The sequence below is a fragment of the Terrapene carolina genome, unplaced genomic scaffold, assembly GCF_002925995.2.
Source record: "Terrapene carolina triunguis isolate 2854851 unplaced genomic scaffold, T_m_triunguis-2.0 Scaffold21, whole genome shotgun sequence".
NCBI classification, from domain to species: Eukaryota; Metazoa; Chordata; order Testudines; family Emydidae; genus Terrapene; species Terrapene triunguis.
In genome coordinates this window covers 8,139,558-8,156,037 of record NW_020664372.1, presented here as the reverse complement: position 1 = coordinate 8,156,037, position 16,480 = coordinate 8,139,558, and the positions used below count along the sequence as shown (strand labels likewise).

The 16,480-nt window shown below is 37.6% G+C and overlaps 1 long non-coding RNA gene across 1 annotated transcript; it reads right to left on the bottom strand.

The window, feature by feature from the left end:
• Positions 1–11,404: 11,404 nt before the first annotated feature.
• Positions 11,405–13,253, bottom strand: LOC112112983. The gene is made up of 3 exons (XR_002908656.1): positions 13,110–13,253; positions 11,795–11,884; positions 11,405–11,426 (listed from the first exon to the last, which is right to left on the bottom strand). It is a non-coding gene; the product is annotated as an uncharacterized LOC112112983 (long non-coding RNA).
• Positions 13,254–16,480: the final 3,227 nt, after the last annotated feature.

Genomic DNA, 16,480 nt, shown 5'->3' with positions numbered 1-16,480 from the left:
TTACTCTCACAATTAAAAACATACACCTTATTTCCAGTCAGATTTTGTCCAGCTTCAACTTCCAGTTTCATGTTATACCTTTCTCTGCTAGGTTTAAGAACCCATTATAAAATATTTGCTCCTCATGGAAGTACTTCATGACTATATTCAAGTCATCACTTAACCGTCTCTTTGTTAAGCTAAATATATTAAACTCTTTGAGTCTATCACTATAAGGCATGTTTTCTAATCCTTTAATGATTGCAATGGCTCTTCTCTGAATCCTCTCCAATTTATCTACATCCTTCTTGAATCATGGACACCAAAAATGAACTCAGTATTCCAGCTGTAGTCACATCAGTGCCAAATACAGAGGTAAAATAACCTCTCTACTTCTAGTCAAGATTCTCCTCCTGTTCATGCATCTAAGGATTGTATTAGCCCTTTTGGCAACAGCTTCACACTGGGAGCTCATGTTAAGTGATTATCTACCACAACCCCCAAATCCTTTTCAGAGTCACTGCTTCCCAGTGTGGAGTTGCCCATGGTGTAAGTTCTTTGTTCCTAGATGTATTCATTTACATTTAGCCATATTAAAATGCATATTGTTTGCTTGTTTACCAAGCAATCCAGATTGCTCTGTACCTGTGATCTGTCCTCTTTATTTTTTTACCACTTCCCCAATTTTGTGTCATTCGTAAACTTTATTAGTGATGATTTAATGTTTTCTTCCAGATCATAAAAATGTTAAATAGCTTAGGGCCAAGAACCAATCCTTCAGCCCCCCCCAGAAGCATACCCATTCAATGATGATTCCCTATTCACAATTACATTTTGTGACAGATCAGTTAGCCAGCTTTTAATCCATTTAATGTGTGCCATGTTAATTTTATATCTTCCTAGTTTTTTAATCAAAAATTCTTGTGGTACCTTGTCAAATATAGAAGTCTAAATATATTACATCAACACTATTATCTTTATCAAAGAAACTTGTAATCTCACCAAAAAGACATAGTTAGTATGACAGGATCTATTTTCCATAAACCCATTTTGATTGGCATTAATTAGATTACCTCCTTTAATTTTTTATTAATTGATTCCCACTCTATTCTTTTGCCCGGGATCTGATATGATAATTTTTAATTACATGATCACATCCTCCATAGTTACTAATAATTTTTGTACTATATTGTAATAGTGACAACTACTGTGTATATTCCACAATAATGGAATACAAGAATGAACAAAATGTTTATCAGAAGGATTACATTTCCCTGCCTGGATACAAGAGTGGATAGGGGTCCCAAAGACAGAGATATGGGGCCTTCCCACTGATAGCATTTTCCTTCTGCATATTCTATGGGATCCATTCAGCACTTGGCCAATCCATTGGATTCTCCAGGTAGACCACAACTCATTCCACCAAGTGGCAAATAATACCACACCCCAGGGAATGATTTGGGGAAATTTCATATAAAGATCCTTGTAGAGTTTTCCTCCCACCATGCCTCCTCATGTAGGTATTTCCACATAGGAGGGGAAACTGGGCCAAGGAATGCCAACCTTCTAAATGAGATGAAGAAAGAGTTCAAGGATAACACATGATTCTTGAAATGACTACCCTAACACATGTGTCATTCAGCCATGGCCATGAACCTTAAAAACAATACCATGTGCTGTGCTGTGTAAGCTGCACATGGCATGCTAGTGTTCATATGGGTAATAAAATCAACCTTATTTAAATTCCTATAACAGCAACAAACATTCAGAATTAAAATAAGTTAAATTCTGAGTCTTCTCAGAATGTAAACTTTCATAGCAGTCTTTGTAAAATGCCCTACTTGAGGGGAAAATGAATAATTAATAATACATTGAAAGTTCTAAGATTCATTCATCACCAATCACTGTGCATAAACTGTGAAATGGGCTTGAAAATACAATAGCATTCTTGAGCCTAAAATAGTTTTGATAAAAGTTATCTTACAGAAAGGTAATATCAGAGGGAACATCAAAAATATAGATGCTCAATGTGAGGGGCTGACTTAATTTGCATTCTGATGTACCATAACATTGGTTTAATATTTAAGCAAAATGTTCATGTCCTGATTATCAAAAGCACTAAACAACTTTGAAAATCTGATCTTTAATATTTAAACTGCAATATTATTCTTTTGATGTTGAACCTGGGAAAACACAAGATGGAAAGTGGATCACATTTTTCTACACAGAGTTGCCTTACTGCTAAAATCCCAAATGATGTTGCTTTCTTTCAGCAACATGGCACCAGCCAGCGGCGGTTTCAGAAATGCCAGTTTTGGTTTAAAATGTAATGCATTATAACTGTGCCGTAAACCTGCATATTCAATTCCCATTGCTGTCAACTGGAGTTTTGTCACAAACTGCATGAATACAAGTGTAAATATTTTGTAGTATTAAGAGTGGATTTCAGAAAACTTAAAACTGAAGCTAGAAATGATTCTTTATAAGTATTATATTAGACAATCATGCCTTACATACTACAGATTGTTTATGGTTTGTGTGAATGGTTACGAAATCAGCAATACATTGCAAGAAGAGTGTTTAAAGTCACTAAACACATCTAGCCACCATGAAAAACTCCTGGGCAAAGGAAGTGGCTTTTTCTCATTTTTGTTTACAACCAGCTCTTGATAGACTAAACTACAGTAAGTTGTGGAGTTTCTGACGGCCTCTCTCTATATACAAACACTGCATTCACTGTAAACACAATGAGGGAGGTAGGAACTAAAAGCCCACAATAGTACCAAGAAAGGCTGATCCCTCTCCCCCCCCCCCCAATGTCGGATAAAGAAAACTAGTTGGGTTGACAAAAGATAAGGCAAGCCTAAAAGTTTTAATGATATGAGGCAAAGAAATCCCAGCTCACTGAGTCTGAATTGTACAGTATTGAAGCATACAAATATATAGTTTTCAACCAGAAACAGAAGCTCATTTAGAAGTAAGATCTGTAAAAAACAGTCTGTTTGCATATGTAATTGATAAGTAACCCGACAGTACTAAGTAGAGTCATTTTGGTTTTAGCTTAGCTTTCAGTGTTTACAAAGCTTCCAGACTATTTCCTATGAACTAGAAAAAGCTGTTTTATATTCCATAGCTTTTTATATTATCTTTACATCTTTGCTAGAGTTGAGCATATAGCTTAAAATCTTTTCAAAATGTATTAAATAGGCACAGAGACTAGTAGAATGGTTTAAACTTGATTTTTTTAGTTAACATACAAAAACAAAATACCCTCCTTCAATACAGATCTCCATGTATCCATTGTCTTTTAGACCTATGTATGAAGATAAATTTGTCGAGCTTTCATGTACTTTGAACATGTCACACTTCATGCAACAAAGTTAGCTATCAAGTCCAGGCCACATTCATTTTTAAATTTAATGATTTATATAGATACAATTTTATTTAGGTGATGGTGAGCAACCAAAATGTAATCTACTATATATTGCTTATAGAAAAGTCAGTCACTCTGAAGTCAGGAATCTTAATTCAGTAGGGAGAGTACTACTGTAGTTAAGAACAGAGTTAGAAATGGTAATGCTGTGAAAAATCACAGATTTTGCAAAGGCCATAGGCTTCTTCACTGTTGAAATCACTAAATCATAGACTCATACACTAAAAGTCCACCTTTACCAGGAAAATTATTGGGGGGAAAAAATACTCCCAGACACATAGACCTAACTAATGCTTTAAAATATTCATTTGTTTTGCATTGCTACTGAAAGAAGTCCTATTCTAGAGCCTCTTAAAAGCCACTTTTCTCTTCTCCCATCTACTTTTAAGAATATTTCTTAGATTATTCAAACTTTTTCCAAGCTTCATCTCTAGCCTATTGCAGTATAGTTGAATATATCAAAGACAAAGATAGACACTTACTGTGTATTCATTTCAGTTAGAAACTGGTAAAAATTAAAATACACTGGGCCTGATTCTCTTCTCACACTGGGGTAAATCAGGAATAATTCAGTGGAACATAAAAACCAGTTACTAACCTTCCATAACTGTTATTCTTCAAGATGTGTTGCTCATGTCCATTCAACTGTAGGTGTGTGCTCACAACAAGCACTGCCTCCGGTGATATCCATTGGGTCAGCTTTGGTGCACCCTGTAGTCGTGCTCTCATGGTACTGGTATAAAGGGTCCCGGCGCCCTTGCCCCCATGCCCCATTCCTTCTTGCCAGCTAACTCTGACAGAGGGGTGGAATGGACATGAGCCACACATCTCAAAGAATGACACTTACAAAAGGTTAGTAACCATTTTTTATTCTTCGAGTGCTCGCTTATGTCCATTCCAATGTAGGTGACTCCCAAGCAGTTACACAGGTGGAGGGTTCAGAGTTTACTGGCATGTTGATTGTAATACTTCTCGGCCAAATCCGACATCGTCTCAAGCCTGTTGGGTAATGGCATAATGAGACACGAAAGTGTGAACAGAAGACCACATTGTTGCTCTACAAATGTCCTGGAAAGGAACTTGTGACACAAATTCTGTCAAAGATGCCTGGTCCCTTGTAGAATGGGCTGTCAGGGCAAGGGGAGCAGGGACCTGTGCTAGGTTGTAGCATGAGCGGATACAGGAGGTGATCCATGATGAAATTCCCTGGGATGAGACTGGAAGACCTTTCATCCGATTGCAATGGCTACGAACAGTTGAGTGGATCTCCAAAAAGATTTAGTCCTTTCTATGTAGAAGGTTAATGCGCGTCTAACTTCCAGGGAGTGGAGCCTCTGTTCCTCTGTTGGCATGTGGTTTTGGGTAGAAGACCGGAAGGAAGATTGGTTACTGTGGTGTTAATATATTTATTAATTATCTACACAGTGGGCCAACAGTAAGGTTTCAAAATCTGTAGATAATATGGAGTTATTTAGGTTAGTCAAGATTGGAGGAGACTGAGAGAAACTTCAGTGGGACTGTCATAACTATAAAGGGGAAGGGTAACAGCTCTCCTGTGTACAGTACTATAAAATCCCTCCTGGCCAGAGACTCCAAAATCCTTTTACCTGTAAAGGGTTAAGAAGCTCAGGTAACCTGGCTGACACCTGACCCAAAGGACCAATAAGGGGACAAGATACTTTCAAATCTTGGGGGGGGGGAAGGCTTTTGTTTGTGCTCTTTGTTTGGGAGGTTGTTCGCTCTTGGGACTGAGAGGGACCAGACATCAATCCAGGTTCTCCAAATCTTTCTGAACAAGTCTCTCATATTTCAAACTTGTAAGTAAACAGCCATGCAAGGCGTGTTAGTTTATCTTTGTTTTCTCAACTTGTAAATGTACCTTTTACTAGAGTGTTTATCTCTGTTTGCTGTACTTTGAACCTGAGGCTAGAGGGGGGGTCCTCTGAGCTCTTTAAGTGTGATTACCCTGTAAAGTTATTTTCCCATCCTGATTTTACAGAGAGGATTTTTACCTTTTTCTTTAATTAAAAGCCTTCTTTTTAAGAACCTGATTGATTTTTCCTTGTTTTTAGATCCAAGGGGGTTGGATCTTGATCCACCAGGAGTTGGTGGGAGAAAGGAGGGGGATGGTTAATTTCTCCTTGTTTTAAGAGCCAAGGGGTTTGGATCTGTATTCACCAGGGAATTGGTGAAGGTCTCTCAAGGCTACCCAGGGAAGGGAATTAGCTTTGGGATGGTGGCAGCGGACCAGATGTAAGCTGGTAGTTAAGCTTAGAAGTTTTCATGCAGGCCCCCACATTTGTACCCTAAAGTTCAAAGTGGGGAAGCAGCCTTGACAGAGACCTAATAAAACTAGGCGAATGAGCAACACGATGGCAGATGAAATTTAATGTTGTAAAATATAAAATAATGCACAATGAAGAAAGTACACTTGGAAGGGATATAAACCTGAGTACTGCTGGGCATAATCACTCGATGACTGACATAACTTCCTAGGAAATATCCAAATCACATATTTTTGTTTAACTTTATGATTTCTCAAGTTACCCTGGAACTGCCTGGGTTAAAAGAGGGCATAAGTGGACTTAAGTGATACATAGGTCATATACTGCTGTCTGTATAGGGGTGAAATTCATCCACTATGATTTTTTTTCCAAAAGGTGTGCAGCTCAATTTATATAAATGCCAACAGAAAAGTATTTTGGGTTAACTTGATGCAAACGTTAGAATATCCTCTTGAAGGAGGCCCATTGATCGATATTTGAATGAGTAAAATAACAAAAGTAAAAGTAAAATAACAGCTCCCTTGGATTTTTCTACTGTAGCACAATTTTCCAGGATAACTTTCAAGCACATGTGTGCAATTTTTTGATTGCAACAAGATGTCCACTAGATCTGATGATCACTAGATGAATATAAATCCCATTTTGTTGCTGCCTTTCAGCTTTGCCTTCAAAAGTCAGTTAAGTTGAACTACAAAACTGTACAAATAAAGATTTAGGTGGCTCCTAATTGAGAAAAATAAATCATTAGCAAATTGGTTACATGTGCAGGTAATTAATAATCATTCTGCTGATTAAGAGGTTTTCAGCAAGTAATCTTGAGATCAGGTGCCTCAAGTATAGAATGCACAGTATTAAATATAGCTATTACAATATATTAATACTAGAGATGGGCAGGAACTGTATTTTCCATTTTGTGGGAAGTTCCAGGATTATGATTTGTTTCTTGTTTCGAAAGAGAACAAAACCACCACCAAAAAAAAAAAAAAAATGAAATTTCCTGCTAAATAGAATTCTGAGGGGAAAAATTGTTTTGGGTCAATTAAAACATTTCTTTTTGATAAAAGTGAAATGTTCTGTTCCAATTTCAACTTTTTTTAATGCATATTATTTTATAATATATATATTTAATTGAAACAATAACTTTTTTTGAAACAGGAAATGTAAATGTTCCATTTTGACCTTATCGGAATCCTTTGTTCCATTTTTTTCTACATGAAATTCAGCTGAAATCAACACATTTTAAAAAAAACTCTTCAAATTGGCAATTTTTGATGGGAAAATGTTTTGTTGGAAATTTTCCATTCAGCTCTAGTTAAAACCAACAGTTATTCAACAATTTGTAAATCAAAAACACAATGTTCTTTCTTATATTTCTCCTCTCTCAGCTAAACAATTCACATCTTTATAATCTGTGTTCATATGGAAATCTTTCCATGCCTCCAAGCACATTTGTTAGCCGTATCTGAACCTCCTCCATTTCAGCTATATCCTTTACAAGATAGGATGATCAGAAATGTACATGGTATTCTAAGTAAAAGGGTACAATTTACTTATATAACAGCATTATAATATTTATATTTTTCTATCCTACTCTTCAACTATCCTAACATTTTGTCTGCAACACACTGAGCACATGTTTTCATTGAAGTGTTTATAATGACTGTGAGGTGTTTTTCCAGAGCGGTTACAGTTAATTTAGAACCAAGACACATAAGCTTCCTCAGGATTGAGCACAGAGATCATCCTTCTCACACTAAAAAATCTTCCTTCAGCATGACCTCTGAAGTCTGTACTCATCTTTGTCTAGCATCCTCTCATCCATGTCTACTCTCAGCCAGGCACTAGCAAAACATAGAACTCATTATTCAAGTCTGATTTAAATTAAACATGGATTAAAACATTAGAAGTAGCACCATTTTTCCCTGTCCATCTCCCAACTCTCTGCCAATATCAGAGGTGTTGGGTCAGGCCACATATTCAATCAATGCTTACTAAAACCCTGCTAGCTGCATGTGATAACCCTTGGTTTCCCCAACAAACACCCATTCTGGTACCTGATTTCCTCAGTTGCCCCCAGCCCCACTGTTTCCCCTACCACATCCTAGCTCTTCCCCACAATCAATCTGTGACCTATTCTCCATCACCTGGCTGTATTCATAATCCCCAACTAGAAGTTCAACATTTTCCACTACCCTTTCACCCCAACAGATATGTGGTACTTTTCTGGGATTTCAAGCCTCATTCATATGTTCTATCCAAGCTGAAGTTTACTCCTCTGGCCCAGGTGCACATGTTTTTTTACCAGAAGATCATTTTCCCATACATATGTAATAATATATCAGTAGAGCATAGCTATATATACTTAGTATTATTTAAGAGTCTAAACAAACAGCCCTAATATACGCAGCTTTTTCTACTGCAATCAAGTCACTTACTATTAAGTCATCCTCAGCAGGGAGTGTAAGGCCTGGTCTACACTAGGACTTTAATTCGGATTTAGCTGCCTTAATCCGAATTAACCCTTCACCCGTCCACACTACAGAGCCAGTTAATTCGAATTAAAGGGCCCTTTAAATCGATTTCTGTACTCCACCTCGACGAACGGAGTAGAGCCTAAATCGATTTTGTTAATTCGAATTAGGGTTAGTGTGGACGCACACCACCGAATTACTGTGTTTAAGTTAATGGGGTAGTGTGGCCGCACACCACCGAATTAATGTGGTTTAAAACCGAATTAAGGTGCTTAGTGTGGCCGCGCACAATCGAATTTATACAACCTGTTTCCCAAATTCGAATTATCTAAATTCGGATTAATCCTGTAGTGTAGACATACCCTAAGAGGCATAGTAGATGTCTGGATTTGTTCAACTAGTTAAACTAATCCTGCAAAGACCAGCTATTTTCCTTTAAATTCATCCAGATCATCCTTACTACAAATGTTTTGAAGACAAATCTGGTGTTTACAAAGGAAGTACTTTGCTGCAAGTTCCATGCAGGAATGTCTGTGAAACCTAAAGATAAGAGGTTTGTAAATTCCTCTAACATAGAACAGAGATACTTTAGTTAGGTACATCTCAAGCATTTACTTAGCTCCAAGTCCAGTACATCCTGTCAAGGATTTGTGTTGTTATATTGTTATTTTAGCACAAAGGATTGTTTTCTTAAAATAATTAAGTATAAATTATTTCAATACTTGTGATCCAATAATATCCCCCAAAGCCTAACCTATATTTTAAAGGCAATTTAAATGATACACTGTTCAGTATGTGAGAGAGATATAAATTTATACACATACCCATACTAACAGTGTCAATGATTGGGTAGAATATACTTTATTAGACACATCTTTATTGTATTTTGGGTATGCACACACTTCCAAGCTGATATTTTTCAATAATAAAAAAATAAAAACTATTTTTATATTTAAGTGGATCAAAATATTATTTATTACTTTTTAATTACTACAACCCCCCCCACCCCCAATCATTGCTTTTGTGCTTATGAAAGCACTGGGTACATTATTTAATCAACAAAAGTTCATGACAGACAGTGCATACAACTGGGTATTTGTTACTGAAGTGAAGTAATGAGACAGCAAAGCAAAGAAAGTGGTCTTGATTGTGCTCAGCCAAGTTAAAACTAAAATCCTTATACAGTTAAATAGGGTTTACCTACTTGCAAAGGCTTTGGAATTAGGAAATGTGAATTGCGGAATCCAATCCCAACTTTTGCCAACACTTCCATTTTTCCAAGTATAACTGTGAAGATGCTGAAACCAAACGTATAACTATGTAAGGTCAGATGCACAGCTGGTGTAAATAGGTATTACTCCATCATTGTAGCTCAGGATCTAACTCAGATAGTCCTTTTGTTGTTACTGTAAATTTCAAATAAAATGAATATAATTACATGAGAGAGAGAAAGCTAGGCCAGCACTATAGACCAAAGAGGAATGTCTTGTTAATGCATCACAACCACATCTCTGCCTCGCATCAACAGAATAAGGCAGAGTTGAACGACTCTCTGTTCCGTATAAATGTGTAATCTTGGCTCCATTGACAATGGAAAAACTACCATTGCCTTCAGTGGGGCAAGGATTTCACAAATGGTGTTGTATAGATATAACCAATATATTTTATTAATGTAGCACATTCAGCTATTCTTCCTTATGATATGAAAATATGGCAAATGATGGTTGCTGTATCCATCACACCTGAACTAAACTACTGTGTTGCAAATGGAAAACTTTGTCTTTATTCGGTTATGCAGTGCATGACTAGAACTTCCAGGATTGTAGCTTTTTAGCTATTTTTTCTGATACACCATCTTCCAGTCCCAGTGTTCAGTTACATCAGTTTAGACTCCATTACATTCAGTAGGCCAAATCCTGAAATGGTATGTAAAGTAGTGTAAATTACATATCAGTAAGTGGTGTGAGTTTAAGTAAATCCAAGTTGATTTTACATTCAAGCTGAGGAGGCCAGATGAGGTTATTAGGTTACACCAACTTAAACTCACTTAAACTCTCCACTAAATTCAGCCCAAGATATTTAATTTTCTGACTTCCCTCTTCCATATTTCATTCTGTTTGCACCAGTGCCCCCAAAAAAACAGCCCCTGAAAGCAGAAGAATCACAGCTCAGCCAGAAAACACAAAGTAACCTCAGAGGCTGTGTTGTATCCCTTTTCATCTTTTCAATACAGACAGCCTGGAGATGTATTGATTCTTCTTTGTTAAATTAACACAGAATAGCGTCAAGTTGAAGAGACTTTTAACACCAAAAATAGCTGAGAAGCAAACCGTAGTTAAACTAAATGTCCTTTTTGTAACAAATTCATATTATGATACAGTACTGAAGATCTTGTTTCACTAATGACCCAAAATAACTGTCCAACATACATGGTCAAAGGATCAATTGGACTTATTTTTAGGTGTTTCCTAATGTCTTCCTATCTTTTTTTCCACTCAGCTTCTTAGTACTACACTTTTGGGAAAAGCTGGGTGGCACTGGGATTTACCAGAATTAAAATCAATGTAATAGCCTCTAATAATAGCTTCCCTTAAAAATGGAAGTCACTATTCTCTAAAAGGTTGATATTTTAATCAAGTGTAAATCAGATGCTATGGGTCGGCAGGAGCTTTGGGAGCTGTTGGAATAACTTCCTGTGTTACAACTTCCTTTCCATTTAGTTTTAGGTGTTGTAGAATATTAATATGTAAGTTTAACTGTATAATTATCTATCTGTTTGAATTTATCTACCTATTTGAAATCTGTTAGTAGGTTGTCTCTTACATCCTCCCTAGGACGACCAATGAGGTAGCATGACAAAATACATGACAAGTTCACACATGGCAATACTTTAAACAATTGGGCTAAGATTGAAGGCATTCTCAAAACTTGATTCCTTACTCCCTTCCCACCCCTTTGCAGTCACATAATAATCAAACACAATCTGATCCTGTATTCCTTTTCCTCTACAGTGTTTAGTGTGCATGCTGAGTTACAACAAATAAAAAAATATATACCTCTGATTTCAAGTGCTTACAGTCAAAGGGCCTGATTCTGATCTTCACTTATCAAGTCCCAGCTGAATCAGGCAGAGCAGAAACTTGAACCTGATTTCCAACTTCCAGGTGAGCACCCTAATCACTGGGCTATTGGTTCTTCGGGGTAGTTAGTCAGTCACACACTCTCTCTTTCTCATGCTCTCTTCCCCATGCCCTGCCCCTGGACAAGAAGAATTTTTGAAATCCTTAAAACTTTCATGGGACGCAAAAACCATTTCTCACCTAGCTCAGCATTAGGCACCAAATAAGTCCTTTAAAAAATAAGGGCTCAACAATCACTCAACCAATGGGGTCTGCAATCCTGGAGGTGATTATGGACCACTGGATACTTTATATTAGGTGTAACCTGATTATGTTTCTGTTTGTTACACTGTGAGCACTTCCATTGATCAGTACTTTTATTAATTATAAATAATCCAAACTGGAAAGAGGCACACATTTCTAAGTGTAAAGTAAATTCACACAGTTTCTATCCTCCCACAACAATCATATAGGAAAACAACAGGTGGTAAATAACACACATCTTACCTACAAATAATGCTGCAAAGAGCCATGCATGTGCTTAACTTTATACACAGTCCCACTGATTTGAAGTCTTTGGAAGATGGACCAAAAGTTCTGAAATGAGATGAGCCATTTTTATGGAGGATAAGATTTCTGTCCCATAAGTAACTTTTACCAATATCTTGATGTATTGGTTTCCTTCATTTCTATCCACACTCTGAAGTCTTTCAGATTTATCTTACTATTTATTATATAGGTCTCTCCGTCCCCATCCTGCTACATGTTATCACCATAGGAAACTAGCTATCAAGTTTGTGGCCAAATCCAGCACAAAGTATCTGGTCTTTTGGGCCATGAAAGCCCTGAACTGTTACAGATTCTGGCTTTGAGCTATGCTATCTTGGAAGCCAATCAACCCAACCACAAAATAATCCTCCAAATGCAATGGAAGCAAGTTGTAGAGCTGGCTAGGTGTTGGAAACGTTCTACTTATCTCACACATTATACAGGACTTGATTCCCATGACACCATAGCTTTCAGAAATCAATCCAGCTTTATTATGCCATTCTGCACAGGTATGGCATAAGGGCTGAGTTTATTTTTAAATACACCTGAGAAGAGAGGTGACCTGTCAGCCAGGGAAGAAACATTCCAATGTTAGGATGTTAGAAAATTCATTATGCATAGTCAGTGGAATCCTCTGACATCTTTCCCAAGAGCCCAGTCCCCTATAGGGGAGATGTCAGAGTTTCTGCCCTAGAGAAAGGAGTAGGGCAGAATACCTGATTTAACATTAAGTAATTACCAGAGGTAAAAGATTTCCTCGTTCAAACAGGAAGCAGCCTTTATTGCTGAATGGACTCTTTGCTCTAAAAATTGATAAATTGTGGCAGAAATAAAGTCTTTAAAGAAAGCTTGCCAACCAGATAAGATTTTAAACCCTTATAGTTCTAGTTTAAATGATTTATTTCATATTTGTTCCTAGAATTCATTGCTTCATTCATCATATGTATGCCAATGTATACAGTCAGCTGAAAAGGAAATATTATGAGCATTAGGTAGGTCTCCTACTGAAAAACATATTAAGCACAATGTGACTGCCTCCTTCTGTCATCTGCTGGAGTTGTAGGCAGAAAAAATTATTGGCAAATCTGAAAAACAGTTTCTTTCTCTGATGGTTATTTTAAAATGATAAACAGAAATTTGGGATTGCCAGTCCCTCCAACCATAGGATATGTCTTTAAATATTTTGCAAGTGTTTATCTAGAACAAAACAAACAAGAACCATCTCTTTTCCAAGGAAAATACCACATACTGTCAAACAATGCACTTCACATACCTGCATTTGTTTAAGTGCACATTGCCTCAGGGCAAGACAGGGGTGGGATACTTAGAAGAACTCATTTCCTGGGCATCCTCAGTCATCAGGGCTCTGTGGAGACTAACTCGAGATTAAATTGCCCTCTTGCGCCAGAGAACTGTAGCAGTAGCATTGACTATTGTCTTCTGAGATGATGCAGTTGATCCTACAAGAGCAGGAAAATGATTTTTCAATATTCTGGGAGAGATTTTTAAAGGTAATTCGGTGCCTAACTCCCTTAGGCACATATCTTTAAAATGTTGCCCTTTCTGGTATTCGGTAATATCAGGCAACATTTGATTGTCTGGTTCTGCTCCTCCCTCCCTCCTCCCCCTCCCCCCCACACACTCCACCACATATGTGCACACACTGACTCTGGACTGTGGAATGGTCAGTGTAGAGGGAGGGCCCTTTATTATTAAACATTTGTATTACAGTAGCATGAAGAGGCTCCAAATGAGATCAGGGCCTCATTGTACTAAATAGAAGAACAGGAGTACTTGTGGCACCTTAGAGACTAACAAATTTATTAGAGCATAAGCTTTCGTGGGCTACAACCCACTTCTTCGGATGCTAAATTGTACTAAATGTTGTACAGTCATACAATAAAGACATTCCCTATCCCCAAAAGCTTTAGTAGACAAGATTGACAGAGGGTGGGAGAGGAAACAGAGAGGTGTCACAGCAGGACATATGGGGAAATAGCACCTGCTCTCCCCCCTAAATCTGGAATAAAAAATCTGAGTAAACCTAAACATGAAAGCAACAGGGTAGAGGTATTACACTCTCTTGTTCTCATTAGCCACCAAGTCAGGGCTGTGACAATTTACCCCATGGAGAATGAGATTCTAGCAATTCTGAGGAAGTTTCTGCTAAAAAGGAAATTAATATTCCAAAGAAATTGCAAGGTTGCAGAGACCACTTTCAGGAAGTGTCATATTGACATTTTATAAGAAAAAAAGATATGTACTGCAAAGGAAAAGTTAATATGTACAATGCCAAATTTGTACTACAGTGGAATACAAATATTTGCCAAAGGTGGTGGGTAAGAAGTAGGCAAGTTACAGTGGGAGCAACTTGTAGGCAGTCTCTGTTATCAAAAAAAAAAAAAAAAAACCAACCCAAACCCCAAAACACTTCCTGAATGACAGCATTACAACATTGGAAGTTCAAATAAGCAGCTTATTTGGAACCAGAGACTATTTAATCTTAATGCATGTTCTTTAATATTCAACAAAGCTGGTACACTTTTGCAAAGCATTACAGAGTATCTCACAGACAGTATGTGAATACTTAATAAGTTCTCTGTATACTGTTTGCTATAGATCATGTGACACTTAGCAAAGCTCTGCCGGTTACTTAAAACCCAGCCAAAAAGAAAAAAAGAGAGGGGAAAAAAACTTTACATAGATTTGAAATTAGAATGACATGTCAATGCCAGTTGAAGACTCTACAAACAGCTGGAGGATATTGACATTGTAAAATCATGTTCATTATAAATGAACAGTTTGAAAACATCAGCAGAAAGCACTTGCAAAGATTGCCAGTATATCCATATGCCTCCAAAGAATTTCCACACAATTATTGCAGTTGCATTACAAAGACTGTGAAAATCACAAACATTTGTAACCAGTCCACTAGCTAAAGATGTCTTTTTGCAAATGGATTGGAGAGGGTGAGTCATTTCAGGAATTATTTTCAGAGCACTTTCACAAAATCACTGGATATGGTAGACTAAGCAATGGGTTGTTACAGAGATCCCTTACCAACTTTCCAGTCATTAACATTTCAATCATGTTAAAATATCCTACTCTGGCTGCAAATGGAATTATCCAAATATTGGGATTGTATGTCGGGCCACACTTTATAACTTTTAAAAAACTGTGCTACCATTCTGGTCACAGCTTATTTTTGGAGATTATTAAGAGGGTTCAAAATGTATTTGAACCTGAGTTACTAGAACCAGCTCAATCACCACTAGGTTCTAATCCCAACAAGCCTCTCTGCCTTTACAGCCCAATGGAAAGTTACTCCTGGGATGCCTGGTCCCAACAACCTGTCACTGATCTATGTGGGATCTTTTTTCCACCACCTGTGGTGTCCTTTAAAAAGTTCCTGTACCTTAGGGAGAGCCCCTGAACCAGCCAGCTGTAGTTAAAAGGGATGTAATTTGAGTCCCCTCCATTTCTTACCCCAGCCCAGCCAGAAGTTTCTTCAGGCACCTGTAGTCCTGGCAACCTGCCCCCTCCTCCCCCACTCCAGCATTCTCTTGGAAACCCTTCCATCAATTCTAGTCACTCCAGGACTCATGAACAAACATCCACTGACCCTTTACTGACACATGCTTTACTTCACATTTATACTGCCACCCTTTGCTTTCCCTATCTCACTAGGAGACTTGCTTTTGTCATGTTAATTCTTATTTTTACATACACCCTTTTCTCGTATTCCTCCTATTTGTCTACTTCCCAGCACTCTTAACCAATTCCCTATCCACCCCCACCCCTAAATCATTGCCACTTTCACCACCTCGGTTCAATACATCACCCTCCAGGAAAAAAGTAATAAGTTAATCATTTATAAACACTGACTGAGGGGGTGCTTTTTTATTATGAAAATATATTGAGGGGAACATCTCACTACCATAATCCTTCCCTTCCCTTCCGCCAGCCTCCCTATAATTGTGTCATGCATAAATTTAGATTGTAAGCTCTTTGGAGCATCACCTCTAAGTTCTGTGAGGCAACTAATTTTGTCAGCTCAAAAAATACTAACAACGATGTTAAGAAAAGCAAGATATGTTAAACATATGATTGCACTTAGAACTATACAGTGTTGGATACCATTGTGGTCAGTTTGGCTCCCCTTCTCCTAGCAATTAATGAAAAGCATACCCATTAGCCTGATGTGGACCTTTAACTTGATAAAACCTGAATATGTAGATAATTAAACCAAAATTGTTTTGTTGCTTGTTGGATAGCACAGTATCATTAATGTTCCAGATAGATAACAATCAACACTGAGACCATCCTTGCAATGACTTGAGTTGCTAAAGACCTTCAGTCCAGCTTTTTCCTATCAGGCTCCATAGCAAATGGCAGTCAAGGGACAGCGAAGTATTTTGCAGATATCTAAAAACTGACTTGCAACCTCAACTTTGGATATTCATCTCTCTCAGTCTGTCCTGTTGGTTCAGTTCAACTTCATATAAGTAATTCAATATTCTTTGGGAGGGAGAGAGAGACCGACTCTACGGCTGAATGGCACTTACTTAGCATGTGAGAGATTCAGGAAGAACAGTTTTAGCCAAAACATTTATGTTGTGTGTATTGCACACCACATTAATACAG